This window comes from Sus scrofa, chromosome 13 (assembly GCF_000003025.6).
Source record: "Sus scrofa isolate TJ Tabasco breed Duroc chromosome 13, Sscrofa11.1, whole genome shotgun sequence".
NCBI classification, from domain to species: Eukaryota; Metazoa; Chordata; class Mammalia; order Artiodactyla; family Suidae; genus Sus; species Sus scrofa.
The window spans coordinates 120,675,890-120,699,020 of NC_010455.5; the positions used below are offsets into that span (position 1 = coordinate 120,675,890).

The 23,131-nt window shown below is 41.4% G+C and overlaps 1 long non-coding RNA gene across 3 annotated transcripts in view; it reads left to right on the forward strand.

Annotated features, from left to right (window-relative positions):
- LOC106508004 overlaps positions 1-23,131 on the forward strand; it is an 87,374-nt gene that overhangs the window by 50,928 nt on the left and 13,315 nt on the right. The window contains exon 3 of one of the 3 annotated variants that reach the window (XR_001304490.2): positions 3,217-3,328. The exons of 1 other annotated variant lie outside the window; for it this stretch is intronic. This is a non-coding gene — a long non-coding RNA (uncharacterized LOC106508004). Of the gene's footprint in view, positions 1-3,216; positions 3,831-23,131 lie in introns of those variants that run through there. One more of the 3 variants, XR_002337764.1, reaches the window with a different exon arrangement.

A 23,131-nucleotide genomic window follows, 5' to 3' on the forward strand; every position in this document is an offset into this window, starting at 1 on the left:
TCAACTGAAATAGATGTGTGTTGTGTGTGTGTGTGTACATGTGATTGTGTTCAGGACTCACCCAAGATAATCTCCTATCTCAAGATCTTTCCTTCAACCTGCAAAGACTTTCTTGCCATATAAGATTACATTTGCACAGTCCAAAGAGTGGGATATCTTTGGGGCCATTATTCAGTTTACCACAGGTTTTATCTACAAATTATGCTTTTTTTTTTTTGCATTTTAGGGCTGCACCCACGGCATATGGAAGTTCCCAGGCTAGGGATCGAGTCGGAGCTACTGCTGCCGGCCTACGCCACACTAACAGCAACACCAAATCTGAGCCGTGTGTGCGACCTACACCACAGCTCACAGCAACACCAGATACTTAACCGACTAAGCAAGGCTAGGGATCAAACCCACATCCTCATGGATACTGTCAGATTCCTTTCCCCTGAGCCATGATAGGAACTCCCCTAATGACCTTTAAACTCGTCACGTCTACTGAAAGTAAATTGCCCCTGCCACCCAGGCTCTCCCATAGCCTCCTTCACCCTGGGTTACAACTGAGTAGGAAGATTGCCCTGTCCCGTCTACAACAAGCCAAGAAAGGAAGCTTCATAGGCCACCCTGTCATAGCTATGGTCTTCGTCAAGCCTGGGAAAGACTGCTGATCTAGCAAAGTCTCTGCAGGTGTTTCTCTGTCACCTGTGCCTTGCCTGCCCAGTCGGGGATCTTTTCAAATGCAAATGAGCTTGCAGGCCAGCAGTAGAACTCCAGCAGAGGCAAGGAGTATTTCTTCTCTCTGGAATACAGACCCAGAGGCCAGCCAAATCCATCATCAACAGTTGCAACTATGCACCTCTTCTTCCTTGGCCAAGGGTGGGGCGACAGGCCCTCACTGTAGATAAAGAGTTGTTTTTTTTTTTTGCTTTTCAGGGCCCTACACTTGACATATGGAAGTTCCCAGGCTAGGGGTCGAATGGGAGCTACAGCTGCAGGCCTACACCACAGCTCACAGCAATGCAGGGATCTGAGCCGTGTTTTCAACCTACACCACAGCTCATGGCAACACTGGATCCTTAACCCACTGAATGAGGCCAGGGATCCAACCCTCATGATTCCTAGTCAGATTCGTTTCCACTGTACCACAATGGGAATTCCAAGAGCTCCTTTTTAGATAGCACCATCTGGCATGTTTTTGGTTTGTTTTTTTGTTTGTTTGTTTGTTTTTTTCCACATACCTGGCGCATGTGGAAGTTCCTGGACCAGGGATTGAACCCATGCTACAGCAATGACCCAAGTGACTGCAGTGAAAACACAGGATCTTTAACCCACTGTACCACAGGAGAACACCTCCCTGGCATTATTAATTGCAGGGCTTTTTTTCCCCTTCAATTTGGCAAGCCTTATGTCATGTAGTCCCAGTTCTCAATTATTTCACTTGGCCCTTTCTAATAGACTTGGCACTTCTCTCAGTATATGTGATTTGGTCTATAAGCAAAATTCAGGAAGCACAGGAACCAACATTTGTTGAGACTTACTATGCATAAGGCATACTGATAGGTGATTTACTTATATCATTTAATTTGCTCTTAAGCACATCATGTAAGTGAGGAAATTGGGGCTCGGAATTCCCATTGTGGCGCAGTGGAGACGAATGCTACTAGTATCTGTGAGGATGCAAGGTCGATCCCTGGCCTCTTTCAGTGGGTCAGGGATCCGGTGTTGCCATGAGCTGTGGAGCAGGCCAAAGACATGGCTTGGATCCTGCATTGCTGTGTCTGTGGTGTCAGCTGGCAGCTGTACCTCTGATTCAACCCCTATCCTAGGAACTAACATATGCCCTACAAGGCAAAAAAAAAGGAATCGGGGCTCAACTAGGTTAAAGGTTAATTTACTTTCTCAAAATCGTGAAGTTAATAAGAGGCAGAGTTTAGAGTCATACTGACGTGTATCTGTTTCCCAAACCATTGTTTTCCCACTGTACGCCTCCACCTAAGAGAAAGAGAATGTATTTGATCATGGCCACAACCCAGTGGTTTGTTTTGGAGTTCCTTAATTACTGGCAGCAGATTATTCCCTAGTTACAATCTTAACAATCTTAGCTACCAAACCAATGGCTAAATGACAAGTAAATATCACACAATTGAGAAATTGCTCAGCAAACCAAAGCCTAATACTATTCTGCTTTGTACACCTAACTGACTGCCTTCTGGGACAGTAATCCCCCCAGTTTTTTGATCATTTGGGTTAGTCAATAAAAAATTATTGAGCACACATCCTCAATAAATGTATATTTATTTTTATAAAGTATATATAGGCACTATTCATAGAAAAATCCACAAAAGTAAACATTTAATGCAATATTTGAATAGTTATTTTCTTTCCATATTTGAATGAGTAAATGAGTCACCTTGCATCACTGCTATATGAACAGTCCACCTGGAAGACTGTTGTCATGTGCAATTACTATTGAGATACAGACCCACTGCTACATACCCAGACTCATTTATTGACATCTAAGAAAACCTCCACAATCATTAGAACGGCCTATAATGAAAGATTATAGCTTCTGTAGCCAAAAATTTTTTAAAGTTTAAAAAAAAACAAACTCAGGTATCTTCCAAACAGAACCCTCCTAGATCCCTTCATGCCCAAGTGGCACTTTGGTCCCTGGGGAACATTTGCCTAGCTCTTCCCTAAATGATTTGATTCCCATAGCTAATGTGTTCAAAAGTGGTCCTGAGGAGTTCCCCTTGTGGTGCAGCAGAAAAGAATCTGACTAGTATCCATGAGGATGCGAATTTGATCCCTGGCCTTGCTCAGTGGGCAGGGATCCAGCATTGCCGTGAGCCATGAGGTCTCAGATGCGACTTGTATCCCGTGTTGCTGTGGCTGTAGTGTAGGCCGACAGCTGTAGCTTCAATTGGACCCCTAGCCTGGGAACCTCCATATGCCGCAGGTGAGGCCCTAAAAAGCAAAAAAAAAAAAAAAAAAAAAGTCCCCAAAGTGAAGAATATACCAGAGAAACTTGCCCTGAATTTTATAGGAAATCACTCAGTCACAAAGAGCATCGAACTCTCTCCTCATTGTCTAATTTATGTTTTCTTTCAGAAAAAAGTACCCTTGGGTTTGTGTATCCTGTGGGATGTCTAAAGCCTTTCTTCCTGAGTGAGGTGGTGCAGGCTGGTCATGTGGCCCCACTAACAGGGATTTCTTTCTCATGGACCACAGATGGATCAGAAGGAACCCCACCGGGCAAAGCAGCCTTTGCAGTGTATGTGGCCTTGGGGATGAGAGAATGGAGGAAGAAAAGGCTGATTATCCAGGGAGAATGTTCAAGGAGGTAATTAAACAAAGAGGAGGGTCTGCAGTAAATATCACAAATCCGAATTCAAATCCAGGCTTAAAGAACCTGTAAATGAATTCCAGCAAAGCCAAAACTTCATGGGCCTCTGAGAGGAGAGCTGGCTTTTAACATGCTCACTGAGCCATGGGGAAAGACCAGCTCCAAGGTGAAATGCCCTGGCTGGCAAACTTTTCCAGGATCACACAGGAACCTCATTATAAATGAAAATCTAAATCAGTAGACTTTGGAGAACAGGGGACAGAGACTATGAATCTGCGCTTTTAACAAACACCCCAAGGGATTCTGATGCAGGTTTTCCATGGGCCACCTTTTATGAAGCACTGAAATAAGTTATAGCAATGCTCAGGCTACTAGGCCACTATTGGAAACATAGTTCTCTGAGGTTTAAATGATATGTATATGCATTAATGATTTGAATGAGCATACTAGTTATTGTATGCTATGTATTTTTCCCATTAAAAGAGATATCTAAAAGTCATCCTGTGTCGAATTAAGTACTACTGATAAGAGGTTCACAACTTGGAGACAATGAATGAATGTAATGAATGACCAAGAAAAGCAATTACGATTCCCCCCTACTGGTGGGGTGCAATACCCTTTAGGAGTTATCTAGCAACAATTATGTCGTAGATCCCCAAAGTAATGGGTGTAGAATTTATATTACTCCTGTAATAACTTCTATTTCACATTATATTTCTCTCTTTTAAAAAAAATTATTCATGGGAGTTCCTTTTGTGGCTCGGTGGTTAATGAACCCGACTAGGAACCATGAGGTTTCTCGGGTTCAATCCCTGGCCTTGCTCATTGGGTTAAGGATCTGGCATTCCCTTGAACCATGGTGTAGGTCACAGACGTTAAGTCAGATCTGCCTTTGCTGGGGCTGTGGTGTAGGCTGGCAGCTGTAGCTCCAGTTGGACCCCTAGCCTGGGAAGCTCCATATGCCTCGGGTGCAGCCCTAAAAAACAAAGCAAACAAACAAAAATAAATAAAAATAACTCATGGCTCAAAAGCAGTACAGTATTTCTCTAACATTAGAGTCAGGCTTAATGTTTTAAGACTTAGAGGGAGTTCCCATTGTGGTGCAGTGGTAATGAATTGATCTAGTATCCATGAGGATGCAGGTTCAGTCCCCAGCCTTGCTCAAGGGGTTAAGGATCCATTGCCGTGGTGTAGGTCACAGAGGAAGCTCAGATCCTACGTTGCTATGGCTGTGGTGTAGGCCAGCAGCTGTAGCTCTGATTTGAACCTTAGCCTTGGAACTTCCTGCTGCTAGTGCAGCCCTAAAAAACAAACAAAAAAACCCAACTACAATAAAAAGACTTAGAGAGAAAAGACCATAATAGTGTTGCCACATGCTATTTAGATCTTGCAACAACCATGAAAGTTCCTTGACTTGAAAACAAGAAAAGAAGCATTGGTTTGATAGTAAACATGCTGTTGTTATACAGTAAAAGATAGTGGCAAAATCAGTCTAGAAAAGTAGATTTACTTTTTTTTTTTTCTTTTTCCTATTCTTAGTGGCATGTGGAGGTTCCCAGGCTAAGGGTCCAGTAGGAGCTACAGCTGCCAGCCTATGCCACAACTCATGGAATCATCAGATCCTTAACCCTCTGAGCAAGGCCAGGGATCCCACCCACAACCTAATGGTTCCTAGTCGGATTTGTTTCCCTTGCGCCACGACAGGAGTTCCTAGATTTGAAAGCATGTTGGCTTTGTTTTTAGTGCCATGATACCTAATGATGAAGAGAATTGTCAGGATTCATCAGTAGCAGAGGGTTTGAGTTTGATGTTTGGCAAGAGTTGAAGGAGAAGGCTTTGTAGGTGCTGAGGATAAAAGACTAAACTTCTACAATGCCTTTTTGGTGTGTTTCTGCTCATTGTTATGGCACTAAGGGATTCATTACATATATATTCTTATATATATATTCTTTTTCATGTTCTTTTCCATATGGTTTATTAAGGATATTGAATATAACTCCCTGTGCTATACAGTAGAACCTTGTTATTTATCCATCCTATGTACAATAGTTTGTATCTGTTACCACTGAAGTATAGTTGTTTTACAATGTGGTGTTAATTTCTGCTGTACATCAGAGTGATTCGGTTATGGTATTAATTGTAATACTGATTTCTGCTGGAATTCAATTTGTTTCTTTGTTGCTTTTGGTATACTAATTAATTTTTTGTGAACTACTTGATTTAACTGCCCACATAGCTATGATATTAATGTGCCTTCCAATGCAATATTTTGCTCCTATATTTTATGCTAGCTTTTAGTGAAATGTTGTCTAGCTACATATGCTGCAACTTCCTGTGTGGAAATTCATTTAAATTTATTTTATGTTGCTGCTTGCTTTTTGCCCTTTTTTTTTTTTTTTTTTTTTTGTCTTTGTCTTTTTAGGACTGCACCCATGGCATATGGAGCTTCCTAGGCTAGGCTAGGGATCGAATCAGAGCTGCAGCCTCCAGCCTACACCACAGTCACAGAAATAAGGAATCTAAGCCACATCTTCAACCTACACCACAGCTCACAGCAATGCCAGATCCTTAAACCACTGAGTGAGGCCAAGGATCAACCCACATCCTCATGATACTAGTTGGGTTCATTAACTGATGAGCCATAATGGGAACTCCCGTGCCCATTTTTTTAATTACTCAATGAATTTTATTACATTTATAGTTGTATAGTGATCATCACAATCCAGTTTTACAGCATTTCCGTCCAAAACCCCCAGACGATCTCCCACCCCCCAACCTGTCTCATTTAGAAGCCATAAGTTTTTCAAAGTCTGTGAGTCAGTCTCTCTTCTGCAAAGAACTTGATTATCCTTTTTTTAGACTCCACATGTAAGTGATAGCATTTGATGTTGTGTCTTACTAACTTCACTTAGCATGATAATTTCTAGGTCCATCCATGTTGCTAAAAATGCTGTTATTTCATTCCTTTTAATGGCTGAGTGATGTTCCATTGTGTATATGTACCACGTCTTCTTGATCCACTCTGTTGATGGACATTTAGGATGTTTCCATGTCTTGGCTATTGTATAGAGTGCTGAAATGAACATTGGAGTACATGTGTCTTTGGTTTTCTCTGGATAGATGCCCAGGAGTGGGATTGCTTGGTCAATGGTAGTTCTATTTTTAGTTTTCTGAGGAATCTCCATACTGTTTTCCACAGTGGTTGCACCAATTTACAATCCCACCAACAGTGTCATGGTGTTCCTTTTTCTCCACACTCTCTCCAGCACTTATTGTTTGTAGACTTTTTGATGATGGCCATTCTGGCTGGGGTAAGGTGATATCTCATAGTAGTTTTGATGTTTTTTGGCCATCCACATGTCTTCTTTGGAGGATTATCTCTTTAGATCTTCTGCCCATTTTTTGATGGGGTTGTTTGTTTTTTTGGTATTGAGCGGTAGGAGATGTTTATAAATTTTGGAGATTACTCCCTTGTCAGTCGCTTCATTTGCAAATATTTTCTCCCATTCTGTGGGTTGTCTTTTCATTTTGTTTAGGGTTTCCTTTGCTGTGCAGAAACTTTGAAGTTTGATTAGGTCCCATTTGTTTATTTTTGTTTTTACTATCATTACTCTAAGAGGTGGATCTGAGAAGATGTTGCTGTCATTTATGTCAGAGAATGTTCAGCCTGTGTTTTCCTCTAAGAGTTTTATAGTGTCTGGTCTTATATCTAGGGCTTTAATCCATTTTGAGTTTATTTTTGTGTATGGTGTTAGGGAGTGTTCTAATTTCATTCTTATACATGTGGCTGTCCAGTTTTCCCAGCACCACTTGTTGAAGGGGCTGTTTTTTCTCCATTGTATATTCTTGCCTCCTTTGTCATAAAGTAGTTGGCTGTAGGTGTGTGGGATTAATTCTGGGCTTTCTCTTCTGTTCCACTGATCAATATGTCTGTCTTTGTGCCAGTACCATGTGGTTTTGATGACTGTAGATTTGTAGTATAGTCTGAAGTATGGGAGCCTGATTCCTCCAGCTCCATTTCTCTTTTTCAGGATCTCTGGCTATTCTGGGTCTTCTGTGCTTCTAAACAAACTTTAAAATATTTTGTTTAAGTTCTGTGAAAAATGTCCTTGGTAATTTGGTAGGGATTGCATTGAATCTGTAGGTTGCCTTGAGTAGTATAGTCACTTGGATGATATTGACTCTTCCAATCCAAGAGCATGGGATGTCTTTCCATCTATTTGTGTCATCTTTGATTTCTTTCATCAGTGTCTTAATAGTTTTCAGAGTACAGGTCTTTTGTCTCTTTAGGTAGGTTTACTCCTAGGTATTTTATTCTTCTGGATGCGATGATGAACGGGATTGCTTCCCTAATTTCTCTTTCTGCTCTTTCATTGTTAGTATATAGAAATGCCATCGATTTCTGTGTATTATTTTGTATCCTGAGACTTTTCCAAATTCATGGATGAGTTCTAACAGTTTTCTGGTAGAGTCTTTAGGATTCTCTAGGTATAGTATCACGTCATCTGCAAATAGGGATAGTTTTACTTCTTCCTTTCCAATTTGGATTCCTTTTAATTTTTTTTACCTCTCTGATTGCCATGGCTAAGACTTCCAAAACTATGTTGGAGCGTTGTGGTGAGAGTGGACATCCTTGTCTTGTTCGTGATCTCAGTGGGAATTCTTTCAGCTTTTCACCATTGAGAATGATGTTAGCTGTGGATTTGTCACATATGGCCATTATTATGCTGAGGAAAGTTCCCTCTATGCCCACTTTCTGAAGGGCTCTTATCAGAAATAGGTGTTGGATTTTGTCAAAGGCTTTTTCCACGTCTATTGAAAGGATCATATAGTTTTTAGTCTTCAGTTTGTTAACGTGGTGTATCACCCTGATTGATTTGCGGATATTGAAGAACCCTTGCATCCCTGGGATAAATCCCACTTGATCATGATGTACAATCCTTTTAATGTATTGTTGAATGTCGTTTGCTAGTATTTTGTTGAGGATTTTTGCATCTATGTTTATCAGTGAAATTGGCCTGTAATTTTCTTTTTTTGTGGTATCTTTGTATGGTTTTGGTGTCAGGGTGATGGTGGCCTCATAGACTGGTTTGGGAGTCTCCCTTCCTCTGCGATTTTTTTGGGATAGTTTCAGAAGGAGAGGTGTTGGCTCTTCTCTAAATGTTTGATAGAATTCACCTGTGAAGCCATCTGGTCCTGGACTTTTGTTTGTTGAAAGTTTTTGGGTTTTTTTTTTTTGTTTTTTGTCTTTTTTGCCATTTTCTTGGACCGCTCCCGCAGCATATGGAGGTTCTCAGGCTAGGGGTCTAATTGGAGCTGTAGCCACCGGCCTACACCAGAGCCACAGCAACGTGGGGTCCGAGCTGCATCTGTGACCTACACCACAGCTCATGGCAATGCCAGATTATTAACCCACTGAGCAAGGCCAGGGATCGAACCCACAACTTCATGTTTCCTAGTCTGATTCGTTAACCACTGTGCCACGAATGGGAACTCCCCGTTTGTTGGATATTTTTTAATCACAGTTTCAATTTCAGTTCATGTGATTGGTCCATTCATCTTTTCTCTTTCATCTTGGTTTAGTCTTGGAAGGTTGTACTTTTCTAAGAATTTGTCCATTTCTTCTAGGTTTTCCGTTTTATTGGCGTATAGTTGCATATAGTAGTCTCTTATGTTCCTTTGTATTTCTTTTTCTTTTTCTTTTTTTTTTTTTTTTTTTTGTCTTTTTTTGCCATTTCCTGGGCCACTCCCGTGGTATATGGAGGTTTCCAGGCTAGGGGTTGAATCAGAGCTGTAGCCACGGGCGTACGTCAGAGCCACAGCAATGCAGGATCCAAGCCATGTTTGCGACCTACACCACAGCTCATGGCAATGCCGGATCCTTAACCCACTGAGCAAGGCCAGGGATTGAACCCGAAACCTCATGGTTCCTAGTCAGATTCGTTAACCACTGCACCACAACGGGAACTCTGATCCTGTGTATTTCTGTGATGTCCGTTGTTACGTCTCCTTTTTCATTTCTAATTTTATTGATTTGAGTCTTCTCTCTTTTTTTCTTAATAAGTCTGGCTAAGGGCTTATCAATGTTGATGATCTTTTCAGAGAACCAGCTTTTCATTTCATTGATCTTTTCAATGGTTTTCTTCGTTTCTATTTCACTGATTTCTGCTCTGATCTTTATGATTTCTTTCCTTCTACTAACTTTAGGTCTTGTCTGTTCTCTCTCGAGAACAGACAAGACCTAATGCTTTAGATGTAAAGTTAGCTTGTTTAGTTGAGCTTTCTCTTGTTTCCTGAGGTGGGCTTGTATTGCTCTAAACTTTCCTCTTAGAATGGCTTTTGCTGCATCCCACAGGTTTTGGACTGTTATGTCTTTGTTGTCATTTGCTTCTAGGTATTTTTTAGTTTCTTCTTTGATTCCTTCAGTGATCTAGTCGTTGTTTAGTCTCCACGTGTTTGTGTTTTTTTGCAGTTTTTTACTTGTTGTTGATTTCCAGTCGTGTAGCCTTGTGGTCAGAAAAGATGCTTGACATGGTTTCAGTTTTCTTAAGTTACCAAGGTTGAATTTGTAGCCCAGGATGTTATCAATCTTAGGGAATGTTCCATGTGCACTTGAGAAGAATGTGCATTCTGTTGCTTTTGGATGGAATGTCCTATAAATATCTATTAAGTCCATCTGGTCTAATGCTTCATTCAGGGCCTGTGTTTCTGTATTCATTTTCTGTCTGGATGATCTGTCCATTGCTGTAAGTGGGGTGTTAAAGTCCCCCACTATGATTGTGTGATTGTCGATTTGTCCTTTTAAGGTTGTTAGCAGTTGCCTTATATATCGTGGTGAACCTATGTTGGGTGCGTAGATATTTAAAATTGTTATATCTTCTTCTTGGAGTGATCCTTTGATCATTAGGTAGTGACCTTCCTTGTCCCTTAAAACAGTCTTCATTTTAAAGTCTATTTTGTCTGATGTGAGTATTGCTACTCCAGCTTTCTTTTGATTCCCATTTGCATGGAATATTGTCTTCCATCCTCTCACTTTCAATTTGTATGTGTCCCTAGAAGTGAAGTGGGTCTCTTGAAGACAACATATGTATGGGTCTTGTTTTGGTATCCATTCAGCCAGTCTGTGTCTTTTGGTTGGGGCATTTAGTCCATTCACATTTAAGGTAATTATTGATATGTATATTCTTGTTGCCATTTTATTAATTGCTTTGGATTTGGTTTTGTTGCTCTTTTTTCTTCCCTTCTTCTCTTGTTCTCTCCTCTTGGGGTTTGGTGACCATCTTTAGTGTTGTATTTGAGTTGCTTTTTCTCATTTGTGTGTGTATTAATTGTAGAGTTTTGGTTTGCAGTTGCCCTGAAATTTTGGTATAGAAATTAAATATATATATAATTGTATTAAGTTGTTTGTCTCTTGATTGCAAGTGCATCTCCAGTGTCCTGCATTTGTACCCTCCTCTTCTCATGATTTCTGTTTTGGTTAGCATAATTGTGTATGGATGATTTTGTATCCTTACTGTATATATGCCTTTACCAGTGAGCCTTGTCATTTGTGGTATTTTTGTTTCCGGTTGCAGCCTTTTCTTTTCTGCCTAGAGAAGTTCCTTTAGTCTTTGATGTAAAGCTGGTTTAGTGGTGCTGAATTCTCTCAGCTTTTGCTTATGTATAAAGCTTTTTTTTCACCTTCAAATCTGAATGAGAGCCTTGCTGGGTAAAGGAATCTTGGTAGGAGGTTTTTTTTCCTTTCATCATGTTAAGTATATCATGCCACTCCCTTCTGGCCTGCAGAGTTTCTGCTGAAAAATCTGCTGATAACCTTATTGGGGTTCCCTTGTATGTTATTTGTTTCTTTTCCCTAGCTGCTTTCCATATTTTCTCTTTGTCTTTAATTTTGGTCAGTTGGTTTAATATGTGTCTGAGGGTGTTCCTCCTTGGGTTTATTTTATATGGTACTGGTTGTGCTTCCTGGATTTGAGTGAGTGGTTCCTTTCCCATTTTGGGGAAGTTTCAGCTATTATCTCTTTGAATATTTTTTCTGTCCCCTTCTCTCTCTCTTCTCCTTCTGGCACCCCTATAATATGGATGTTGGTGCATTTAACGTTGTCCCAGAGTTCTCTGAGACTCTCTTCTTTTGTTTTCAATCTTTTTTTCTTTTTTCTATTCCGCATCCATGATTTCTACCCTGGAATGCTCTTTAAATGGCTGTTTCTCATACTTCAGGAACAGCTAACAATGTTACCTCTTCCAGATTCCTTCTCTGTCTTCCCCCACCCCTGCTCTCATCTCCATCCTCATCAAAAACTGCCTACCTCCTCATAGTCACTGTTTACTACAATGACAATACTTTTCTCAGTGTGAAATTACCCTATTTATTTATTCACATTTTTATTATTTTCCTTTTCTAGAATATACACTTCATGAGGGCAGGGTCTTACCTATTTTGTTCACCATTTTATTATCAGAATTCAGAACAATACTTTTCAGGAGTTCTTGTTGTGGCTCAGCAGTAACAAACACTATTAGTATCCATGAGGATTCAGGTTCCATCCTTGGCCTCACTCAGTGAGTTAAGGGATCCTGCATTGAGTGTGAGCTGTGGTATAGGCCAGCAGCTACAGCTCCAATTTGACCCCTTGCCTGGGAACATACGCTGCTAGTGTAGCCCTAACCCCCCCAAAAAAACAACTCCTTTCACATAATAGGCACTCAACAAATATTTATTCAAAGAATGAATGAATGAATTTGATTTGCCATAGCAGTCCTGTGAGACCAAAAAAAATATTCTCAGTCTTATTTTACCAATGCATTTTACCAAGTGTCTGTATTTGCCAAAATCACAAAAGTAGTACAGCCAGTGTAGATCCCAGGTCTTCTCAGTCCTCTATGCTGTGTTCTATTTTATAGTTCATAAGCAATTAATCTTAGCCATCTTAGAGGATGGAAGAGGTAGGATGTGGGGCACTTGAAGAGATTGCAAGTCACACTATATATACATTCTTATTCATAAAATTGTGGCTACAGACAGAGAAGGGGCGTTCCCATCTCCTCTCTCTCTATTGAACCCATGTATAGAATGGCTGGAGAAGCAGGAGAGTGTGGTCCTTCATTGCAGGGGCTTTGGAGGGGATAAAGTTGGGTTCTACTTTTAATTTTGCTACCTACTGGCTGTGTCTTTAGACAAGTTAGTTATCTCTTCTGAGACTCAATCTCCTTTCTCGAAAAATGAGATAACACTATTGAACTGTTAAAGTTCTTTGAGGGGAGGGGTTATTAAATGAAGGACAGATGATGTTTGGTGTATAATCAGTGCTGGATAAAGAATATGATGTCAGCACATTATAACGATGAGTTTGAACAGGCTTGCCAAAAGTGTAGCTTTCCAACATCTTTCTCTTCCACCTACAGACATGGAAGTTAACTTCTAGCACTTAGAACTGGCAAGTTCTCCATAATCATTTAGTCAAGCTATATATATATATGTTTTTTTTTCTTGTCTTTTTAGGGCCACACACATGGCATATGGAGGTTCTCAGGCTGCCAGCCTACGCCACAGCCACAGCAACGCAGGATCTAAGCCACATCTGTCACCTACACCACAGCTCACGGTGATGCCAGATCCTTAACCCACTGAGCAAGGCCAGGGTTCAAACCTGCATCCTTATGGATACTTCAGATTTGTTTCCGCTGAGCCATGATGGGAACTCCAGAAACTATTTCTAAAGAAATATATTAATTACCATTCAATATAGTACTATAATCATAAACTGACTGGTAAATTAAATATCCTACTGTATATGTCATATTATAAAAGCAAATAATAAGACTGTATTTCATTAAATGCTAGTACCAAAAAATGAGTTATAGTATGAAATACATTAAAATAAATTTCTGGGAATTCCCTTCATGGCTCAGTGGTAACAAATCCAACTATTATCCATGATGACAAAGGTTGGATACCTGGCCTTGCTCAGTGGGTTAAGGATCCAGCATTGCTATGAGCTGTGGTGTAGGCCAGAAGCTACAACTCGGATTCAACTCCTAGCCTGGGAACTTCCATATGCTGCTGGTATGGCCCTAAAATTAAAAATAAAATAAAATAAAATAAGTAAATAAATTTCTCCATACAGACGGAGTGAACATACCAATAAAAATGGGCACAGGAGGCTTAAATTTTGTTTGGAAGCACAAAAAACCCTGACTAGCCAAAGCCATCCTGAGAAAGAAAAACGGAGCTGGAGGAATCAGGCTCTCTGGCTTCAGACTATACTACAAAGCTACAATCATCAAAACTGTATGGTACTGGCACAAAGACAGAACTGTAGATCAGTGGAACAGGATAGAAAGCCCAGAATTAAACCCATGCACCTACAGTCAACTAATTTATGACAAAGGAGGAAAGAATATACAATGAAGGAAAAACAGCCCCTTCAATAAGTGGTGCTGGGAATACTGGACAGCCACAAGTAAAAGAATGAAATTAGAACACTCCCTAACACCATACACCAATATAAACTCAAAATGCATTAAAGACCTAGGTATAAGACCAGACACTATAAAACTCTTAGAGGAAAACATAGGCCAAACACTCTCTGACATAAATGACAGCAAAATCTTCTCAGATCCACCTCCTAGAGTAATGACAATAAGAACATAAATACACAAATGGAACCTAATTAAAGTTAAAATTTAACACACACACACAAAGAGCATTCCAGGAAGAGGGAAGAAGTACAGAATTCCAATGGTGGGAATGAGCTGAGCACATTTGAGGAAGAGGAGGAAAGCCAGTGTGGCTAGAGCACAGTAAGCAAGAGTAAGAGGTTGAAACAAGGAAGGGGAGAGGCATGTAAGGAGGTTGCTTTCGTTTTTAGTGCAAAGGAGGGTATTAAAGGGTTTGAGGCTAAGGAGTGACATGATCTGAATAATGTTTAAAAGAGATTTTTCTTGTGGTGTGTGGGGAATGGATTGGGGGTGGAGGAGAAAGGCAGCAGGGATGCAGGAGACTAAGTTGCAGGCTATTGCCAGAGTCCAATAGAGAGACAGAGAGCACAGGTGAGACTGGATTGGGGTGGGGAGATGGGAGAGACAAGGGAAAGGGAGGAATCAAGGATGACAGCTGAGACAACATATATTCACAGGGTTGCTCAACTGTACCTAAAGTAGTAAGCTAAGGAATTATCATGGATTATGGCTTCCTGGAAAATGGCAGAGAAAATTCTTGCTGGGAAAGAGATAGAAGTATAAAAATGTTCACGATCAGGGATCCTAAATACAGACTTCTCCATGATTTCCCTAGCTATATGGAAATTCTGTCTCAAATATTTGAAATGAGGAGCCTGCCCAAGTCTCAAGCCATTTATACCTTTTTCTAATTTTATTATTTCGCTGATGTTCTTTTTTATAATGGTAGCAAAACAAGATTTTTTTTTTCAAAACACATAAGATTAAGTTCACCATCTTAACCATTTTTTAATTTTTAATTTTTTAATTTTTTGGTGGCCGACCCTTGGCTTATGGAATTTCCAGGCCAGGGATCAGACCCAAGCCACAGTCGCAATCTAAGCCACAGCTGTGGCAACACCAGATCCTAAACCACTGTGCTGGGCTGGAATTGACCCTGCCAGTCCTGTAGCCCACAGTGGGAACTCCTCAATCATTTTTTTTTAAATTGTAATATGGCTGAATTACAATGTTGAGTTAGTTTCATGTATACAGCAAAGTGATTCAGTTATACATATGTGTGTGTTTGTATTCTTTTTCAGATTCTTTTCAATTATAGATTGTTATAAGATATTGAATATAGTTCCCTATGCTATACAGTAGGTCCTCGTTGTTATCTATTTTGTATATGGTAGTTTGTATCTGTTAATCCCAAACTCTTCTTTTTTTTTTTTTTTTTTTGTCTTTTGTCCTTTTTTAGGGCCATGCCCACTGCATATGGAGGTTCCCAGGCTAGGGGTCTAATTGGAGCTGTAGCTGCCAGCCTACACCACAGCCACAGCAACACAGGATCTGAGCCACATCTGTGACCTACACCACAGCTCACAGCAACGCCATATCCTTAATCCACTGAGCGAGGCCAGGGATGGAACCCAAAACCTCATGGTTCCTAGTCAGATTCGTTTTCGCTGTACCATGATGGGAACTCCCTGTCAATCCCAAACTCTTAGTTCGCCCCTCTCCCTCCTTTTCCCCCTTTAGTGACCCTAAGTTTGTTTTTGATGTCTGTTAGTACCACCTTCATCATTTTTAAGTGTACAATTCAGTAGCATTAAATGTAGTCACACTGTTGTGCCAATAGATTTTTAGAAGTTTTTCATCTTGCAAAACTGACACTCTATGCCCATTAAAAACTAATTCCCTAATTCCCTCTCCCATTTGTACTGTTCTGAACGTAGATCCAAATGACTTGTAGTTCCCATCATGGCTCAGTGGAAATGAATCTGACTAGCATCCATGAGGATGCTGGTTCAATCCCTGGCCTTGTTCAGTGGGTTAAGGATTTGGTGTTGCCATGAGCTGTGGTGTAGTTTGCAGATGCTGCTTGGATCTGGCATTGCTGTGACTGTGGCATAGACCAGCAGCTACAGCTCCGATTCAACCCAGAGGCTGGGAACCTCCATATGCTGAGGTGCAGCCCTAAAAAGACCAAAAAAAAAAAAAAAAAAAACAGACAAAAAACCAAACAACTTCACTCTTCTCGACAAACTTGGGCTCTATCCTTTAGTACTTATTCTTCATATTTGAAAATAGCCAACATAATTAGATTTTGTTTTCAAAGAATTTGATTCATTAAATGAAAAGCTATGAAGTTTAGCACCACAAGGAAGCATTCTCTGGTATCCATGACTTGGTGTTTTTCATCGGTGGGACCATTCTTCCCTGTCCTGCGTTCTGTAAGCAGTCAGTGCAGGACACGTTAAGCATCTCTGCACCCTACCCCCACTAAACATCAATCACATCCTAATCATTGCAACAACCCAAACCACCCTCACATTTCCAAACAGCCCTTGGGGAATGTTGACCCATCCCAGCAGAGATACCTAAGTTGTGATTTATTCGGACCCCTTGCCTCTGGGGAATCCTGTCATTCATAGTCATATGACCTAATTCAGTTATATCATTACAAGTCCATGACACTGACATGGTTCTACCTACTTATTTTGCAAGAAATAATTATGTTTTCCCAGACACTTCTCCCCTACAACCCTCTGCTTGGACTTTTTGGCCAATCTCCTAGGCTTCGCACTTCTTTGAAGAAGCTATTATTAAGTAAGAAGCTTTTAATAAGAGAGTTCTGACCTGCTTTGCTCACCTGCCCGCCCTATCCTGCTACACTTGTGCTTTTTATTTCCTTATATAGACCTATTGAGGGGTGTGCCCAGGAGCACAGAGGGTACTGAGAAGGGGCTGGGTTAGAGTGGCTTGCATGCCTAATAACCAGTTCAAGGAGGGGGATCTGTGTGAGGGCCATCATCACCACTGGCATGTGCTACCTTTTGGGGGCAAAAGCCACTGCTTTGAAGAGTAGTTCAGTGTTGTCTTTAGAAAGGCAGACAGAATGCAGCAACCTTTATCAGGCAATGCACAATGACTCACTCCTTCCTGCAGGTTTCTCTGGTTCTTCTGGCATTGGGTGGTTTGATTCAATAGTAAGAACCAAAGATAGACTACCTCTGTCTCTGCCTCTGATCCATAGCAAGTCTTTTTTTCTTCTTATGATAAATTTATTACTCACCATAGTAATCCATAGCCGTCAAACTTGATAGTTGTCTTCTCTGGGATCTTCCCATAGAAAGGAGTATGTGTTCTACAGCACAGCTCTGAAATTTATGTCACCTCCAATTACATCTGTACTTTTAGTTCACATGAGTGATGACAAGTTGTCTGTATCATGTCCTGATGAGGTTGCATTATCTACTTCTTGTCATGACAAGACAGACAATTACCCCATTTTCACTGAAAGCTGTAAGGCTAAGGTGTGCAATAGAGTGTATCCTTTTATTTTTTATTTTTTTCCCTAGCTCAAAGATCAGTTTACAGTAACATTATCTTCTGTGAAGTCTCCTGGGGAGAAAAGCAATTTGGGCGTCCCCTCCGTAACTTGATTCACAGACTCTGTTGAATGCAGCAGATACCTCATGTTACTGTCTTATCGATCCTGGAAACCGCATAATAGATGCCTCATCTTCTGTCCATTCTGCCTCCAAACATCTCTCTTTACACCCTCCTTCTCATCCTCCCCACCAGTCTCAGGCGGGGGATGTATTGCTTCCTTTCCCATCTGCTCTCTCCACCACTGTCAGTCTTACCTCCTTCCTTGTTTTAGCTTCTTCACTCCCTTCTAATTCACTGGCCCTTTCTTCTGTCTACTCTCTGAAACAAGCCTCCTCTGTCCTAGATATAAAACAAAGCAAACAAAAAAGCCTTAGCCAAGTTGCTCCATTAGTAAACTACCCAGATCCTCCCCTCCTTTCTCTTCCAAACTTCTGGTCTCCACCCACTGCTTCCACTTTTATATCAACCACTCACTTTAACCTAGTTCCACCTCCAGAGTCCAGTGAATCTACTGTCTCCTCTCTCTGCAGCTGATTATCCAATTTCAGAGATGTTCTCTTTCTTTGAATTCCAAGAGAGTTTTCTAATCAGTCCTTCCATCTCTGTTTCTTTTTGCTCTTCAACACTTTCTTCTCCACAACCACGCCCCCAGAAATCTCACCCACACTCACTCAATTCTCGCCTTGCACGGCACTTTTTAGCAGCTGTGCCTACCCAGGCAAGTGCAAGCAGCATGTCCTCATTTCACAGACTTTGCTTCCTGAATTGCAGCAGGTGGAGACTAGATGTCTGGCAGGGAAAAAGGGCCTGATTCATTCCTAGCCCTGCGCCTCCTGACATTCCTGTCCTTCAGCCTGTTTCTCATTCTGCTATTACAGACTTACCTCTCCCCTCAGATCAGCACATTGTTCCATCTTGCCAGCACAAATGCTTATTAGATCTGGATCCTGAGTTTTCTCCTGAGGTTTAACTCCACATTTTTGCTAGCTGCTAAATATTTACACTTGATTTTCCTATCATCACCTCATACAGGAATAAAGCTGAAGAATAAATGTACTCACTCCTGAGGGGTCAGAGGAACATGGTATTCTTTCCGATTCACAAATTTCTGTCAATGATACAATCATTCACTTAGTCTCCAAATTCCAGTCATTTTAGCTTCCTCTTCTTGCTCTAGTCACCAAGCCTCCTTAATTCTTCCTCTGTACTTCTCTTTTCTTTGTTTTTTATTTCCACTACTAGCATTTTTTTTCCTTTTTCTGCTTTTTAGGGCCACAGGTGTGGCACATGGAAATTCCCAGGCTAGTGGTCAAATCGGAGCTGCAGCTTCCAGCCTACCACAGCCACAGCCAGAGCAACGTGGGATCCGAGCTGCGTCTGCGACCTACACCACAGCTCGTGGCAATGCCAGATCTCCGACCTACTGAGTGAGGCCAGGAATTGAACCTACCTCCTCAAGGATGCTAGTCAGATTCATTTCCGCTGTACCATAATGGGAATTCCCCTAGCATTTTTTTTTTTTTTTTTTTTTTTTTTGGCCATGCCCGCAGCATGCAGAAGTTCCTGGACCAGGGATCAAACCCACACCCCAGCAGTGATCGAAACTGCTGCAGTGACAACACCAGATTCTTAACCACCGCACCACAAGGGAACTCCTTTTTTTAAATCAGCATGTTGATTTCTATACCCTGTCTGCCACTAGATTAATCTTAATAAAACTCTGCTCCCAAACATTTATTGCCTACAGTAATCAGAAGTCTTTCAACTACAAATAAAAGAACCCCATTCATACTGACAGATTTAAAAAAAAAAATGTATTTGCCCACACCTAATTGAAAAGGCCAAGGGTATCTGCCTTCAAGCATGGTTACCTAAGAATCTAGGTACATCACCGGGAATCTCTCCCTCCATCTTTTGGCTATGGGTTGGCTTCATCCTCAGGCACACTCTTCCTAAATGTGACAGAACACCACTTCCTTCAGACCTATACCGAAGAAATATAGCATCATTAGCAGAAAGAGAAGACTCTCAATAGTCTAGCAGAAGTTCCAATACTGACTCTGATTTGCAAGACCTGAATCATGGACCTGTCTCGAGAGCCTGGGGTGATGTCAACCCACTCAACCTACATGGAGTAAGAGTGGGAAAAGCATGGTTCCTGAGAAAATAAGGGGGCTATTACAAGATAAGGAGATGGGCTTGTCTGTAGGCAAAGGCAACAGATGTCTAATACACTCTCCCTTGACTATACAATACAGTTAAATTCCCTTAGTCTGACATTCAGGATCCTTGTACCCTAATGTGGCTTAAAACTTCTTTCCTATTTTCTCACCCTTATTCAACACAAGCCTTTCACTTGAGCCAATCTTTTTTCCCCCAAGTTTTTTGAGATATAATTGACACATAACACTGTAAGTTTAAGGTGCATAATAGTGGTTTTATATAAGTACATATCACAAAATTATTACCACAGTAAGATTAGTTAACATCTCCATCACTTCACAGCTACAATTTACTTTTTTCCTTTTTTTGCTTTTGAGGGTAGCACCAAGGCATATGGAGGTTCCCAGGCTAGGTGTCTAATAGGAGCTACAGCTGCCGGCCTACCCCATAGCCACAGCCACGCCAGATCCAAGCCACGTCTGTGACCTATACCACAGCTCATGCCAACGCCAGATCCTTAACCCACTGAGCAAGGCCAGGGATCAAACCTGCAATCTCATGGTTCCTAATCGGATTTGTTTCTGCTGTGCCGTGATGGGAACTCCCATACCTACAATTTTTCTTGTGCTTAATTTTAATTATTTGTTACCCTCTGATCTCTCCATGGTCTTCCTATCTCTGCATCTTTGCTAATGCCACTACCCCATCACATCTTCAAATTCTAGCCATCCTCCAAACCCAAGATTCATCTGTTCTTTTTCACATCCACCTAACCCTCCAGATTGCAATGACTTGTGCTTTTATTCACTAGATTAACTTTTGTTGACCATGAACTAAGCCAAAGAGGATATCACTCAAAAATCAGAAACCAGAGATAATATCTGTTGTCAGATTGTGGACAAGTAACCAAAAGATCGGTAAAGATAGAGAAATCCAGGAGTTCCCATTGTGGCACAGCAGAAATGAATCTGACCAAGAACCATGAGGTTTCGGGTTTGATCCCTGGCCTTGCTCAGTGAGTTAAGGATCCAGTGTTGCCGTGAGCTGTGGTGTAGGTTGCAGATGCGGCTCAGATCCAGCATTGCTGTAGCTATGGCGTTGGCCAGCAGCTGTAGCTCTGATTCAGCCCCTAGCCTGGGAACCTCCATATGCCGTGGGTACAGCCCCAAAATTGCAAAAAAAAAAAAAAAAAAAAAAAAAAAAATCTGGTGTAGAAATGAGTATTTATTTAGAATTAGAAAATAAACTACAACCAATTACAAATTTTGAAAAGTTAACATATCAAAAAAGCAATGGTATATTTATTGATAAGCTGCCTGACACCCCTCTACAATACTTGTTTGAAACACTTCTGACCATAATCAGATCTTCATTTGGCAATTATTTTTTAATATTTCCTATAAAGAAAATAGAGGAGTTCCCGTCGTGGCTCAGTGGTTAACGAATCCAACTAGGAACCGTGAGGTTGCGGGTTCGATCCCTGGCCTGCTCAGTGGGTTAAGGATCTGGCGTTGCTGTGAGCTGTGGTGTAGGTTACAGATGCGGCTTGGATCCGGAGTTGCTGTGGCTCTGGTGGAGGCTGGCATCCACAGATCCGATTAGACACCTAGCCTGGGAACTCCACATGCCATGGGTACAGCCCTAGAAAAGGCAAAAAGACCAAAAAAAAAAAAAAAAAAGAAGAAGAAGAAGAAGAAGAAGAAAATAGAAAAATCAGTAAGGCTTTCTCTCTCTCTCTCTTTTTTTTTTTTTTTTTTTTTTGGTCTTTTCTAGGGCTGCACCCACGGCATTAGGAGGTTCCCAGGCTAGGGGTCAAATCGGAGCTGTAGCTGCTGGCCCACACCACAGCCATAGCAACACCAGATATGAGCCGTATTGGCGACCTACACCACAGCTCATGGCAACACCGGATCCTTAACCCACTGATCGAGGCCAGGGATCGAACCCGAGTCCTCATGGATACTAGTCGGGTTCGTTAACCACTGAGCCATGATGGGAACTCCTTTTTGCTCTTTATTATTGATATATTGCTGAACTTATTTCCACTTCACAAATCATATTTGGTAATGTTATATAAATTAGGATGCTGTCAAATTTGGAGAAAGCTCTATCATCAATTTTTTTTTCTATTTCTTATCCCTGAAATTTAGAAAAATTTTTCATAGGCTAGCTTCTGGATCCTAACATTTTAAACTTCGTTGTTCTTCCACAACATGCTACCAATGACACTGGTCTGTGGGACATATACATCTTATGATAAGAATCTGGCACTTCAGGGAGTTCCCATTGTGGTGCAGTGGTTAATGAATCTGGCTAGGAACCCTGAAGTTGCAGGCTCGATCCCTGGCCTTGCTCAGTGGGTTAAGGATCTGGCGTTGCTGTGGCTGTGGCGTAGGACGGCGGCTGCAGCTCTGATAAGACCTCTAGCCTGGGAACCTCCATATGCCACAGGAGCAGCCCTAGAAAAGGCAAAAAGACAAAAATAAAAAGAATCTGGCACTGTAGGTTTTCCCTTTGTGGCTCTAGGGAAATGAATCTGACAAGTATCCATGAGGACGCCGGTTTGATCCTTGGCCTCACTCAGTGGGTTAAGGATCCAGCACTGCCATGAGCTGTGGTGTAGGTCCCAGGTGCAGCTCAGATCTGGTGTTGCTGTGGCTGTGGCATAGGCCAGCAGCTGTATCTCAGATTTGACCCTTAGCCTGGGAACCTTCATATGCTTCAGGTGGGGCCCTAAAAAAAAAAAAAAAATCTGGCACTGCACTTTTGGGTAAAGAATGACATGTGAGGGGGTTCCCGTCGTGGCTCAGTGGTTAACGAATCCGACTAGGAACCATGAGGCTGCGGATTTGGTCCCTGGCCTTGCTCAGTGGGTTAAGGATCTGGCGTTGCTGTGAGCTGTGGTGTAGGTTACAGACGAGGCTCAGATCCCAAGTTGCTGTGTCTGGCGTAGGCCAGTGGCTACAGCTCCAATTAGACCCCTAGCCTGGGAACCTCCATATGCTGTGGGAGTGGCCTTAGAAAAGGCAAAAAGAAAAAAAAAAAATGACATGAGAGCACAAAGGTTGGTAGACTACTCTTAGGAGCAATTCTGTCTCATACACTGGAATGGCTAGCAATAACCTTACCCATGGAAGTAACAGTGAACCATATAAATTTATATTTTACTGAAAGCTCCACTAAATATATTTACAGCTCTGTTTCTGGCCTTGATATTTTGTGAATAGGGGTGACCTTGTGTGCTTTGGAAGGCATCTTAACCCTCTCTATGTCAGGCTGAAGTAACAACATAGAAAACAGAAAAGAAGGAGCTGGGTTGAATATGAATACAGTCATATTCAGCTCAAGAACAGCTCCCAGTCTCACTTGAGATTTGATGTGGCACTCAGAAGTCAAGTCCCAGGTCTCCTTCCAGCAGGCTTCTTCCCTTCATCTTTCCAAAAATTCTACACTCCAGAGCAGTTTCTTTCCCAAAGGGGAGTGTCCCAGATCAGCAGGCAGAGCTGTCCCACTCTCAGGTTTCTCTAACCACCCAGACTAGTTCCATGAGTCCTTCCCAGTTTGAAGAAGTGTGAACCCAAG